A 14,899-nucleotide genomic window follows, 5' to 3' on the forward strand; every position below is an offset into this window, starting at 1 on the left:
GTGCATACCGTCTATATGTTAACCCGTTTTAAAATTGTGAGCATGAATTAACATGTTACTAGCATAGTTAAAACATTGCTAGTACGAAGTAGCATATTGTTAACATTAAGTATGCTGCTAGCATGAATTAGCATGTTTTAACACATTGCTATCATGAATTAACATGCTGCAAGCAGTTTTAACATTGTTAGCATGAATTAGCATGTTATTAATATGTCTTACCAAATTTGCTAACATTGCTAGTGTTTTAACACATCGCTAGCATTAATTAGCATGTTGTTAACATGAAATATCACACTGCTAACATGATTTAACATGCTGCTAGCATGTTTTACCAAATTGCTAGAATGAATTAACATCTTGCTAATGTTTTAACAAATTGGTAGCATGAATTATGTTGCTAGCAGGTTTTAGTATTGTTAGCATGCAGGGTTGCCAACTCTCACGCATCTGGCGTGACACTCACGCTTTCAGCATCAATCTCACGCACACGCAAGAAATGTCAGCCAAAATCCATTCTTCTCCCCTCTCAATCCGTTACTTTCTGTTGATGATGACTAGACCACAGCGTATTAATGACAGGAGTGGAGTTTAAAGTCCACAGCTGTTACATCTCCCTACAACGTTCTCACTGCAGTATTCTCTGATCGTTGATTGGCTGAAAACCTTGCACGTGATACGTCAGTTGCGAGTGAGAAGTGAGAGAGAGCCCCGGCCGCGCGCGCGCACTCAATATACAGAGCGGCCAAAGCACAGAACGTCTTCAGCACTCCCGGATCGTGCACACTCCGCCGCTGGAGGCTGCTTCTGCTTTACACACCATGGCCGTTATTTTCTCGAGGAAAGGAGTTTTCTCATAGCTTCGCAACGCAATACTCGTTACGTCATATACGTTTTGTTATATAACAACCGATATGACAACTTTAGCACATTTATCAGCTATACATTCATTCAATGTTTTCCATTAATGACCCTCTGCTGCCGCCACCGTTTCATAATGAACTGAAAATTTAAAACATACTACGTTTGCCAACGAACTAAAATCGAAACTGTGATATGGCTTTGTGCCTTTATAAAACAGCAAAAGACAGTGATTAAGTATATATACAGTCTCTCTCTGCTGCGTGTTTTAAAGAGAAGAGCGCGCATTTGTGCACGCGATCAGCTGGTGATCTGGTGATCAAAATAAAAGCGCAAGGATATCTTTTAAAAAGAAATGAGTACAAAAGTATTGTAAAAAAAAAAATTTTTAATGTCCAGGTACAAGTCAATGCTGTTTCTTTGTTCAATTTGCACTCTGTACATGGGTTGAAGCTCTTAATTTTGAGTTTCCAGAGTGCACCAGATTGATGCATTTAACCTTAAAATGTACAAAATTTTCTTCCGGGGGGGCATACCCCCGGACCGCCCTAGCGGAGGTACATCCAACAAAGTTTTACAAATTACAGTGTCAAATAATGTACATTTTCATATGACAACAAAAGCTCCTTTCATGTCATTAAAGCTATTAATAGAAAATTGAAATGGCTTTGGACAAATATAGATTTGGAATAAGCCCCTAATGTTTACAATGTCTGGCTCCGCCCCTGTCAGGTAACAAAACTGACAAAAAATAAAATAAATTATTTCACCCCAATGATACTAAGTAAACATGGACTGACATTGATTTTTAAAATTAGGGTTACCAAACATTTTCTCCGCGCACAGGCGCAAACTGATTTTTTTTACAAAGTCTCACTCCAGCCAAAGTCCCAAAGTTGGCAACCCTGTAGCATGATTTAACGTTGTTGACCTGTTTTAAAGTTGCTAACAAGTTACTAGCATGTAATTTATTAACATACATTTAACATTGTTAGTATGAATTAGCATATTGTTAGCATTATTAAGTATGCTGCTAACATGAATTAACATGTTTTAACACATTGCTATCATGAATTAACATGTTATTAATATGTCTTACCAAATTTGCTAACATTGCTATTGTTTTAACACATCGCTCGCATTAATTAACATGTTGCTAACATGAAATATCACACTGCTAACATGATTTAACATGCTGCTAGCATGTTTTACCACATTGCTAGACTGAATTAACATCTTGCTAATGTTTTAACAAATTGTTAACATGAATTATGTTGCTAGCAGGTTTTAGCATTGTTAGCATGATTTAACGTTGTTGACCTGTTTTAAAATTGTTAACATGAATTAACAAGTTACTAGCATGTAGCTTATTAACATAAATTTAACATTGTTAGTATGAATTAGCATATTGTTAGCAGTATTAAGTATGTTGCTAGCATGAAATAGCATTTTGCTGGTAGCAAGAATATTTTAATTTGTTTTTATTTCAATTAACAGAAACATTTTTAATAGTTTTAGACAATCAGATAATAACCAGAACTAAACAGGAATTAGATGTATGTCGTCCCTGTCGGAGGGCAAACTTAACTTGAGATCATTGTTGGTGAAAACTGATTGCAACATTTAAGATCTGAATACACCAAATGTTCTATTGTGCTTGTTTTTACTCCCTTCTATCATTACTATAATAATCGTAGCTGAAGTCTGCAAAGCCCATGTTTTAAAACCATTTAAAGCAGCAAAATGCAGTGCAATTGCTCCTTTGTGATGCAAACAGGATATCAAATGATTCACTCTTTCATTCAAGAGGATCATTTGCTCAGTTGCTCTACAGCTGCGGAAAGACGTCTAACAGCGCCCGACATTCACACTGCTCTTTCTGAGGACAGATACAGGAAGTTTAAATGTATTCAGAGAGTTCCTGATGCACGCAGATAAACAGTAATAATACCACCCTGCGGGAATCAGATGTTTGTATGACAAAGAACTTCAGCTGAAAGTGTGATGATCTAATCAAGAGATCGCTCGCACACTGTGCATCCAACATACATTGCAAAACAACCAAGATTGTCACACTGACTTGTCAACATGGCAAATGCTAATGCATTTACAGTCATTTGTAAGAGTCACTTCATAAGAAACTGACTTTTGGGCCAAGAAACTGAAAGGTTATAAAATATTAATAATTATTTGAGTATTATTAAGAATTGATATAACCGATTATTGTCTTTAATGGTGCACTTAGTAATATCCCCTCATTAAAAAGAAGTTTTACTCCTTAAATAATTTGAAAAATGATTTAAAATGCAGCACTCACACAAGATGAAGACAGTATGTCCAATAGCATGTAATGCCTTGTGGTAAATACTCTCCGTTTTGTACCACACAATGTTCATTGTGTCTGCTGTGATGTTTTCCTTTCAGTCCTGCCAACGTCCATCAGCATCAGACAAACCAGGGCATCAGTGAGCAGGAGGCCATATATGGGAGTCAGCCAGAGGTTTAGCACCTGCATCCGTCAACCGTTACCTATGAGTCACACAAACATCCATTACACTGTTGTTATACATGCGTGCAAGGAGCCTTGAGACTTTTGTGAAAGTTTTATGAGAAAAGGAGGTTATTCTGCAGGCGATATTATCCACAGCCTCTTACCTTCTCAAAGCACATCTTCACAGCCTCAGACAGACCGCAAGCCTTCAAGGTGAACACTGTGGAATGTCCGTTCACATACATACACACTAACATAAGGATAGTACACACTTAAATATTCATCATACGCAAGGGAAACAAAACCCCACACAACGTGCAGCATTTTCAACACTCATTCTTCTAAGATGTGCAGAAAGAATTATAAGTCCAGATGGAATCGGCAAACTTTTTCTGTTGCATTTTTCTCATTGTACTTGAGGAGAAAAGTCTGAGCAACACTTTTAAGATTCAGAGCAATAAACTATTTTTTTTTTTTACATCAAAACATTAAAAACAAAAAAAGGTCCCACTTTATATTAAGTGTCTTTAACTACTAACATTTAAATTAATCATTTGATACAATAAGGTACAATACAGAGGTTGTACACGAAAAAAAAAAAAAAAAGTATGTGCCAAGACTTTTAAATCACATGAGCCAATATTTTATTCACAACAGAACATAGATAACATAACAAATGTTTAAACTGAGAAATTTTAAACTTTTATCCACTAAATGAACTCAAATTTTTTATGCCTGATACAGGTCTCAAAAAAGTTGGCACGGGGTCAACAAATGGCTGAAAAAGCAAGAAATTTTGAAAAGATTCAGCTGGGAGAACTAATATTAAGTTAATAAGTTAATTGATATCAGGTCTGTAACATGATTAGCTATAAAAGGGATGTCTTAGAGAGGCAGAGTCTCTCAGAAGTGAAGATGGGCAGAAGCTCTCCAATCTGTGAAAGAGTGCATAAAAAGATTGTGGAATACTTTAAAAACAATGTTCCTCAACATCAAATTGCAAAGGTTTTGCAAATCTCATCATCTGCAGTGCATAACATCATCAAAAGATTCAGAAAACCACTGTTGGTAAACACAATCCGCCGTGCCATCTGCAGATGCCAACTAAAGCTCTATTATGCAAAAAGGAAGCCATATGTGAACATGGTCCAGAAGCACCGTCATGTCTCAAGGCTCATTTAAAATGGACTGTTTCAAAGTGGAAAAGTGTTCTATGGTCAAACGAGTCCAAATTTGACATTCTTGTTTGAAATCACGAACACAGTGTACTCCGGGCTAAAGAAGAGGGAAACCTTCCAGCGTGTTACCAGCGTTCAGCTCAAAAGCCAGCATCTCTGATGGTATGGGGTGCATAAGTGCATACGGTATGGGCAGCTTGCATGCTTTGGAAAACACTGTGAATGCTGAAAGGTATATAAAGGTTTCAGAGCAACATATGCTCCCCTCCAGATGATATCTATTGCAGGGAAGACCTTGTTTATTTCAGCAGAACAATGCAAAACCACATACTGCAGCTATTACAACTGCATGGCTTTGTCGTAGAACAGTCCAGGTGCTGAATTGGCCTGCCTGCAGTCTCGATCTTTCACCTAGAGAGAAAAATACGTTGAAGATGACCATGAACTCTTCAGCAGCTGAAAACCTATATCAGGCAAGAATGGGACCAAATTTCAACACCAAAACTCCAGAAACTCATAACCTCGATACCCAGACGTCTTCACACTGTTTTGAAAAGAGGAGGAGATGCTAACATTCCAACATTTCCAGAATTCGGGTTGTAAAAGAGTAGATAAAAAGTACTCGGGTGACCTACTACTACCGAGCGAGATTCTGAAGTGTGCATATGAATGACCCTTTACCATCCCACCATATGCATTTTTTGCATATATATTTAAATGAGGAATATTGTGATGTGTTCATTTCCTGAAGAACACTCAAGACTACAATGGAAGCATTTCAGGGAGTTCAGAAACAGTGCGCACTGATAAAGAGAATAACTTCCATTGGAGTGACATTCTGTTTTGTAACTTTGCAGACCTTTTTAATGCTCATTATAGCAACACTATACACTAAAGAAAATTGCAAATGAAAAAAGCATTATATGACCCCTTTAACTCAACACATAAATGCACACCAACTCTCTCATCTGCTTGCGGCAGGACACATGCATTATGAGATCTGATACAGTCCGGACAATTGCACACGTCATCTTTCATTTGCCTGCTAAGAAACATGCCTATATCATCAGTACCAATTGTGCGCTGGGAGTTTTTTTATGAGATGTTGTTTATTGTGGCGTGACAGCTTCACTTGAGTGCATTATATTGCTTTCTGCAGATGCGGAGTGAGGCCGACTGTGAGCATGTGACAAACTACATCATATCTTGCAGTCTGTCTGCACCAACGGATACAAAAGCTGCATCTCCATTACTCTAACACAGTGTTCGTGCAGTGTGATTTCATAAAAGCCCATTAAATGTGAGAGAGAGACAGATAATGCAACCATGAATGAGATCATAACAATGACTTCACACAGACGCCCCACATGCAACACTGAATGCACATTATTTGATTTGGTAAGAAACATCTCCTACATAATATATAACTGTACTGTATATATTACAGCCATGAAGCTGCTTTAAAGGACAAAAATGAAGTGTCATTTGCTCATTAGGAAGATACTGAGAGACAACGTGGATGTTTAGGAGGAAATCTCCGAGCACAATCGATGAACTGCGGGTCTAATTAACATTTGTAAGCACTGATTTTATTGGAAACCCCTCTGCCTGGGATCCTGACCTCGGGAAATCGGTGAACGACGCGTCACCTCATCTGTTAAGACAGAAAGGCCGGGCTCCACAGCGTGGAGTTAATCACCTCAATGTGGTGGCAAGCTGAGAGAGTGAATTGCAGATCAATTCATCTCAGATTGGAGGAAGAGACACTGCTCCAGGTTTTCGCCCCTTCCTGATAGACCCCGATTTTCCTTTTGCTTTCATTCCCAGTTTGTTCAGCTATGGAAGTTTGATTCTGCCACTGAATTAAAAAAAAAAAAAAAAAGAAAGATAATTGCGACTTTTTATCTTGCAATTCTGATTTTTTTTTCTCAGAATTGTGTGATTTAAACTAGCAATTGTGAGTTTTGCAATTGTCAGAATTGCGTTACAATCTCCAATTGCAAGTTATAAAGTCAGAATTGTGAAACAATCTCACAATTGTGAGTTTTTAAGTCAGAATTGCGTGACAAACTAGCAAGTGCGAGTTTTAAAGTCAGAATTGCATGACAAACTAGCAATTGTGAGTTATAAAGTCAGAAATGCGTGACAAACTAGCAATTGCGAGTTTTAAAGTCAGAATTGCATGACAAACTAGCAAGTGCGAGTTATAAAGTCAGAATTGCGTGACAAACTCGCAATTGCGAGTTATAAAGTCAGAAATGCGTGACAAACTAGCAATTGCGAGTTATAAAGTCAGAATTGCATGACAAACTAGCAAGTGCGAGTTATAAAGTCAGAATTGCATGACAAACTAGCAAGTGCGAGTTATAAAGTCAGAATTGCATGACAAACTAGCAATTGCGAATTTTAAAGTCAGAAATGCGTGACAAACTAGCAATTGCGAGTTTTAAAATCAGAATTGCATGACAAACTAGCAATTGCGAGTTATAAAGTCAGAATTGCATGACAAACTAGCAATTGCGAATTTTAAAGTCAGAAATGCGTGACAAACTAGCAATTGCGAGTTTTAAAATCAGAATTGCGTGACAAACTAGCAAGTGCGAGTTATAAAGTCAGAATTGCATGACAAACTAGCAAGTGCGAGTTATAAAGTCAGAATTGCATGACAAACTAGCAAGTGCGAGTTATAAAGTCAGAATTGCGTGACAAACTAGCAAGTGCGAGTTTTAAAGTCAGAATTGCGTGACAAACTAGCAAGTGCGAGTTATAAAGTCAGAATTGCATGACAAACTAGCAATTGCGAATTTTAAAGTCAGAAATGCGTGACAAACTAGCAATTGCGAGTTTTAAAGTCAGAAATGCGTGACAAACTAGCAATTGCGAATTTTAAAGTCAGAATTGCGTGACAAACTAGCAATTGCGAGTTATAAAGTCAGAATTGCATGACAAACTAGCAATTGAGAGTTATAAAGTCAGAATTGAAATGACAAACTAGCAATTGCGAGTTATAAAGTCAGAATTGCATGACAAACTAGCAATTGCGAGTTATAAAGTCAGAAATGCGTGACAAACTAGCAATTGCGAGTTTTAAAGTCAGAAATGCGTGACAAACTAGCAATTGCGAATTTTAAAGTCAGAATCGCGTGACAAACTAGCAAGTGCGAGTCGTAAAGTCAGAATCACGAGACGTAATCTCGCTATTGCAAGTTATAAAGTCAGAATTGCTTGACAAACTAGCAATTGTGAGTTATAAAGTCAGAATTGTGAAATATAAACTCACAATTACAAGATAAAAGTCAGAATTGTGATTATTTCTCGCAATTGCGAGTTTGTATCCCACAATTCTGTTTCTAATAACTTGCTATTGTGAGTTTATATCTTTTTCTCAGAATTGCGAGATTATAAATTACAATTATCTTTTAAATGGTTTTATTCCATGGCAGAAACAAGCTTCCATAGTAGAACACCAGTTATATACAAAGACAATCCATTTTAATGTAATATAGCCTATTAATATCATTGTCACTTGACACCTTTTTATTGCCTTTTTCCCCATCACATACTTTAGTGATCATCATGAACTGGATATCATTCAAAAGCTTAAACCGACTGTGAAAGCCATTTTGAAATTGGACATTACCATGGAAACGGTATTTTAAACTATTTAACAGGCTACTTTTTTAGAATATCTTCAAATTCTACTTTTGATGGTCATGAATAGCTTGCTTTTCGCTTATATGATGGTGTAGTTAAATCATGTAGCTGCAGACACTAACTGCATACGCTTGTGCAAACAGCAAAAACCAAGTTCTCAAATGTGGTTTTAAATATGATAATGTCTAAAAAAACCTTTCAATTCAATTCCAATTTAATACAGACTCAGAGTTTTTCCATCATTGACAGTGACATAATATGTCTGGTCTGAAAATCTCCACTTGGCATTCTGGTAAGATTAGCAATTGCATGGAAATCTTGGAGAAGAATTGTGTGAAAAGTATGGATCTATCTATAGATAGATTTATCTAATCTACAATTGTTCAAATGTCATTGCAGGGTAGCTACAGAATCAGGTCTGTCTATGAAGACATTTCTTAGACCATGAAGCAGCATTCGTCATCTCACGTGCATCTGTATGTGTGTGCATACCCTATGAAAAGTGGTTAAAGCGCTAAACATTGAATTTGTAATTTGGTCATGATTCGTTTGAACTCCATTTACTTCTTTTTTTATAATTCATTGTGATTTACAATAAATTATACAATAAATGTGTAAAATTTGTGATACATTTTATGCTACAATGCTGAATATACAGCACAAATGTGACTGAAGGAATAATTTCACTAGATTTTACATTCACAGGCTTGAATGTTTTTTAAATAAGAAATGAATACATAATACATTTGGTATAATTATAAATCAATATTAAATTCAATCAATGCTTTGAACTTTCATTGTCAGATCAATGCATTTCATATTCCAATCAAAGCTTGCTATTCTGCAAACACTGAACTAGAAATGCTTAAGGCACAGCGGCGCAATTCAAAAATAAATGCCTTGAGCAATATTTAAATGGAATCTTCCTGCTGTGGTGCAGATATCCACTGGTCTGGGCCATTAGGACCATCTGTAGAGTCACAGCTACCGTTAAGTGCTTTTAAATTCAGACAAGCTGTTTGTGCCGTGAATGTTGTTCCTGAGAAACATCAAGGTAATGTTGTTTACCAAGAAAAGCGCTGACGCGCTCGAGTCAAAGAAATCACTGAAAGTTCCCCTACTGCAGCGTTTGAGAAGTTGTCCTCCTCTTCGAGTCGGTCCTGAAGATGAAAGCCAACAAGATGCAGCCAACAACAGCATGAAGCTATAGCAACCCTCTCTCAGTGATGAAACAGGCCTCTGGCAAGGCCAGAAGAGCTCTCTGGTAAGCTTTAAACTACAGCATGTACTTTCATGCGTCAAAAGGGCTTGCAGTTAGAGAAAATATATGATTGGGAAAAAATGCTGGGAGTGAACGGCTAGCAAATGGAGGGACATTGTTTGTGTACTGTACGTACGAACTGAGCGAGTGAGTCATCTGATGACCGACTGAACAACAGAGCGTCACTCTTATTCAACAAGAAAAGAAAGAGGATACAAGAATGTTCTCAATTTATGATTGTGTAAACTACACGCAATTAAACCCATGTAAGAGCATTATTGAAACATAACTTATTTAGTCTACTGTCGTCTCTTATTTTAGCTTGATAAAAGTCAAGCTAAGCAGCCTTGGGAGGGAAAAGATTATAGATTTACTTTTTTTTTTTTACGTGTGCTTGGATGCACTTTCTGTTGTAGGTCTGAACGACGTGCACCCATTCAACTGTGCTCTTCCATTCACAAAACTGAAATACAAAAGTTCTGCCATGAAATTCTAGATGGCACAGATGGTCCTTAACTCAATCTGCTTGCAATCACATTATTCTCTATAGGGCACAGCTGATTTGCTCCTGCTGTATAAGTAGCCAATGAGCTCGCTGCTCAACCTTCAAATATTTGGTCAGCATTTGCTGTAGCAGTTGCAGTGTGCTTTAAGAAACCCTCCACCTTCCCCAGCTCCACCTGTATATATCTGCTATAGGTAATTCATGTATGCTATTTTGTACAGCAGCAGCATGTCTTAATTGGTCACAGCAGCATGCTGTATGTATCGGTAGCAAGTCCCATACTTGCTCTGCAGCAGCAGAAGCATAGCGGATCTATTCCGCCAAGACCAAACATATCAACATTGTCACGTCCACTTCCGTGCCAAACACTCCAAGAGCTGTCATGACAGAAATGAGACAGATTGTCGTAAATTGCCAACTATTGACACTACTAACCAAGTCTTTAAAGCTACAGTAGGTTAAAAAAAAAGTAGAAAAATTATTTAGATCAAAATAAAATATTCCACAAACGTTGTAGTTTGGTTAACATGTATATTATTAGCATTTTCAGAGGTTGGTTGAAGTACAGTTGTTGTTCCTAGAACGTTTTTAGATGTTGCACTGCAGTATAATCTAACTGCAACCAAAATTATCAACATTGCGGAAAATAAAATTACTTTCTGGGTGGATGCCATTGGTGGACTAATGGAATCTACAGAAAAGGTCACTGAATGTTTCAAGTCGGCATGAAATGGAATTTGCAATAGTCTTTTCTAAGTAGGGCAGGACTTGATTTTGTCCATTGATGAATTGATTAGATGCTTGTGGTTTGCTATTGGTCGATCCCATGTAAGTGAAAGGTTGTAAACATGTCATCAGAGAAGACTTGTCACTGTAAGAGAAGACGGACCCACTTTATATTAAGTGGCCTTAACTATTATGTACTTACATTTAAATTAATCATTTGATACAATGCACTTATTGTTTACATACATGTTTTTACATTGTACTTATTTTAAAAACACCTGCATGTAATTTCTTCTGTAATTAATTTCTGTAATTACATTTATAATTACACTGTTGACCCATCCCTTAACCCTTACCCCTACCCATACCACCAAAGCTTTCCCTAACCTTACCCGTATGCACCTCAATAACAACAAAGGTGTTTTGCAATTCAATATGAACCCAATAGTACATTGTGCTTATTTTTTGATGTAAGTACATAGTAGTTAAGGCCACTTAATATAAAGTGGGACCAAGAAGACTTGTCACTGTAAGAGGGAGAAGTTATTTTAAGATTAAAAACATACATTATTTCTAATAATACTGCAATATTCCATTCAAAAATAAGAATCGTCAATTTTGATTTCATGGAGACTAAGCGAATGAATCTCTTTTTGGTGAAAAATAATCAAAGTTACTTCGATGAACTAACATCATTACTAGTAAGAAGCACTGCAGCAGTTCCAAGTAAAAAAAAAAAAAGATCCATTTTAACGCAGCGTGGAGTAAATATTTCAAAGAGCACAGTTGGTGGCGGTCAGCGGGAAAGAGTCTCGGCAGCTGGTGCCTGGCAGGGATCTGTGGTGGAGGACGTGACGGAAGCTTCTTTCCCATATAAAGACAGATGGACAGGGTGAGTGACCCGGCACACAACTTGCAGTTAGATATTCATTATTACTAGACTGCCATTAGCAAGACCTGTGGTCATGAACTACTAGCTACAGTTACTACTCGAATGACAAAACCAAAAAAATTACACTCTTTACCTTCAAAGTCACAATTCTTATTTTAAGGAATATTGTAGTATTATAAATGATTTATCTGTGCACATTATTATTTTTTAATTAATGTGCCCTCATAATCTTTAATTAAAATATCTTCCCCCTTCTCTTGCAGCAACATCTCTTCTCTGATGATGCGTTTACTGGCGTGAGGGCGGGACAACCTGTCACTCACATGAGATCGACCAATTGCAAACCACAACCATCCAGTCGATTCCTGATGGACAAAATCAAGTCCAACTCTACATTTCTTCTTTTTTTCAGAAGCTGTTTCACTCAGAAATGCACCACAATAGAGAAGCAAAGACTTACGCAACTTCAGTTTCATGGCAACTTGAGGAAAAAATGTCTTCATTTGCTTCTCTTTGAAATTGCAATGCTGTCTAGGATGAGATATTAAGGAGATATTCTTTCTTAAATGCTTATCTGAGATCGGACTTGCTTACATTAATAATGAAAATATGCCCCAGGATGCTAAATTTATACTCGACAATAACAAGTGTGGAGGATAAACTGCCATCGATTTTGTTCCACTGTTCTAAAACACAACAAAAAAAAAAGTTTGTGAGGATAAAGGAAACTGAAGTATATATAAAAATCCCATTATAATCATAGCTGAAAGGCGAAGCAAAAATTGCTGCACCCTCATTAATTCACAGTGTCTGCTGTTTGAGTAATTTACTGAGAAACATAATTAAGTTTAAAACAAAAAAGGCATTTTTAAGGGTTTGCTCTACAGTTGTGCACACTAATGAAAGCTCTTCACAGCGAGATCGTGTCATTTGCTCTTTCGTGCCCTAGGAGGGCTGCCAGTGGCAAATTGATATCAACACAAATGACATCAAGTTACTAGGCGATATTGTTCTCGGCAGTCAGACAAACGACAGGGAGGACGGATGGAGTCGCCTCGTGTGAATACGGTATCGATCTTACGGTCACATCGGGGGGGCAAGAGAGGGATGGAGGCAGAGCAGAAACGGATTGATTTAGGCTGATGTGTGCTTAATTAAGAAGAGGAATCTTCCACAGACGGGCTTGCAGTTCCTCGCCGCCTGTCTGTGTAATTATAAGTCAGCTTCAGTGCTTCCACACCTCCTGTATTCAAGTGCGGGGAAAACAGAGGCAGTATTGACTCAATACAGACAAGGCTATCCTCTAATTAGCGAGAGAATTCAAGAAAAGAACAATAAGGCTCAGGTACAGCCGCAGCCACAGCTGCTGGGTGGAATTTACAAGGATAAAAAGCTCACAGGGATGAAGACTGGAAAAAAAAGCTGTTGACGTGCCATGATGCTGACCACACAACATGGGCCAACATAAGCAGAAAATCAATACGAGTGGTGTAGGTGGCTCCCTGAGGTGCTTACAAACATAGATACTCCATACCGCGGTAATACCCACAGAGAAAAGAATGAAGTCACTGTCTCTGTCAGCAGCTCCAACCACAGTCGCTATTATACGCCGACCTTCAGGCAAGAAGACACTTCAATTTGAGCAAAGCATGTTTGTTTTAGGCAGTCACTGCTCTGGGTGAATCTCATAAAAACATGTCACCCAGAAAATCTAAAGAAAAAAAAAATGCTTCACTACACAGTGCATCACACTCTCCTACAAATGGGGCTGCATAGCCACAGACCAATCAAAGTGCCTATAATGACCCCTGTCCACCGCTGAAAGGGCCTACAATGGAACTGAAGAAGGTCGCCTGGTCTGAGGAGTCCCGTTTTCTTTTACATCACGTGGACTGCCGACTACATGTGCGCTGTTTACCTGGGGAAGTGATGGGAATTGTTGGAGCTTGATGCTCTGGGCAATGTCCTGCTGGGAAACCCTGGGTCTGGTCATTCATGTGGACATAAATTTGACACGTGTCACCTACCTAAATGTTGTTGCAGAACAGCTACATGATAATGGTGTTCCCTGGTGGAAGTGTCCTCTTTCAGCAGGATAATGCACCCTGCCACATTGCACACTATGTTCAGGAATGCTTTGAGGAACATAACGAGTTTAAGGTGTTATCCTGCCCTCCAAATTCCCCAGATCTCAATCCAATTGAAAATATGTGGGATGTGCTGGACCAGGGGTGTCCAATCCCAATCCTGTTTTAGTTCCAACCCTAATAAACACACCTGAACCAGCTAATCAAGGTCTTAGGCATAGTAGAAGCTTCCAGACAGGTGTGTTGAGGCAAGTTGGAGCTAAACTCTGCAGGACAGTGGCAATACACCACTATTTTAGCTTTATGGCCCCATTCACACCAAGAACGATAACTATAAAGATAACTATATTAGAGTCCACACCAGCGGATGATATCATTCTGTTTATTCTAAGTGTGTGCTTGTCTGTCAATGCTTGAGCTCGTTACAGCAAGGTGAATTCTGATTGGCAGTCAGTGTTTTTAATAGTTCATCAGCTGGATAAAATCGCTCTGAAAGTGATTTCAATGATATAGTTTCTCTGCCGTTATCGTTATAGCTGTGGCGTGAACTCTGCTATATACTCTACAATACAATTTCTAACTATTTACTATTTTCAAACTAAAAGTAAATATGACCGCACCTAGAATTACAATGTGTACAATTCGCCTTTGAACTAATTTAGATAGTAATGTGTTATCTGCTGTTTGATAAGAAGGGATGGAATGCATACCATGAAATCTCTGCTACAATTATACATGCTATAGCAGAAAGGATATGCAACACTTTCACGGCACAGTCGCCGTGGTGAGAGTATGATTGCAGATAACAGACCCTCTGCACTAACAGTCAGGAAGGGGGAAAAAAAGACTGAGCTAAAGATCCTGCTGTTGAAATAACAATCATATGCCAGCATGACCATGGAGGACGTGCTGTTAAGAGTCGGGGTCGCTGACAAGTGCATACACGCCGTCGAGGTTGCATATGAGCCGCCTAAGGCAAATTGCTTCAACCTTTAGCATTCTCTACCCACAACCACCCACCACTGGCAGTGAAGTACAGATCAACACTTAGGAAGGCAAGAACACAGACTGCTAAATAAGAGTCCACAATGAAGTGGTGATCTTTGAGGGAATGGTTGGCATCAAAATAATTGGCATTTTAATGCAGCTTTAGGTCAAACTGAGGAGGGTCATGCAAATGGCTGCACATGCAAAACTAAAGAAAGGGTTAAGAAGAGTTTACCCCTATGTAAGTATTGGCATAC

Source organism: Chanodichthys erythropterus, chromosome 8 (assembly GCF_024489055.1).
Source record: "Chanodichthys erythropterus isolate Z2021 chromosome 8, ASM2448905v1, whole genome shotgun sequence".
NCBI lineage: Eukaryota > Metazoa > Chordata > Actinopteri > Cypriniformes > Xenocyprididae > Chanodichthys > Chanodichthys erythropterus.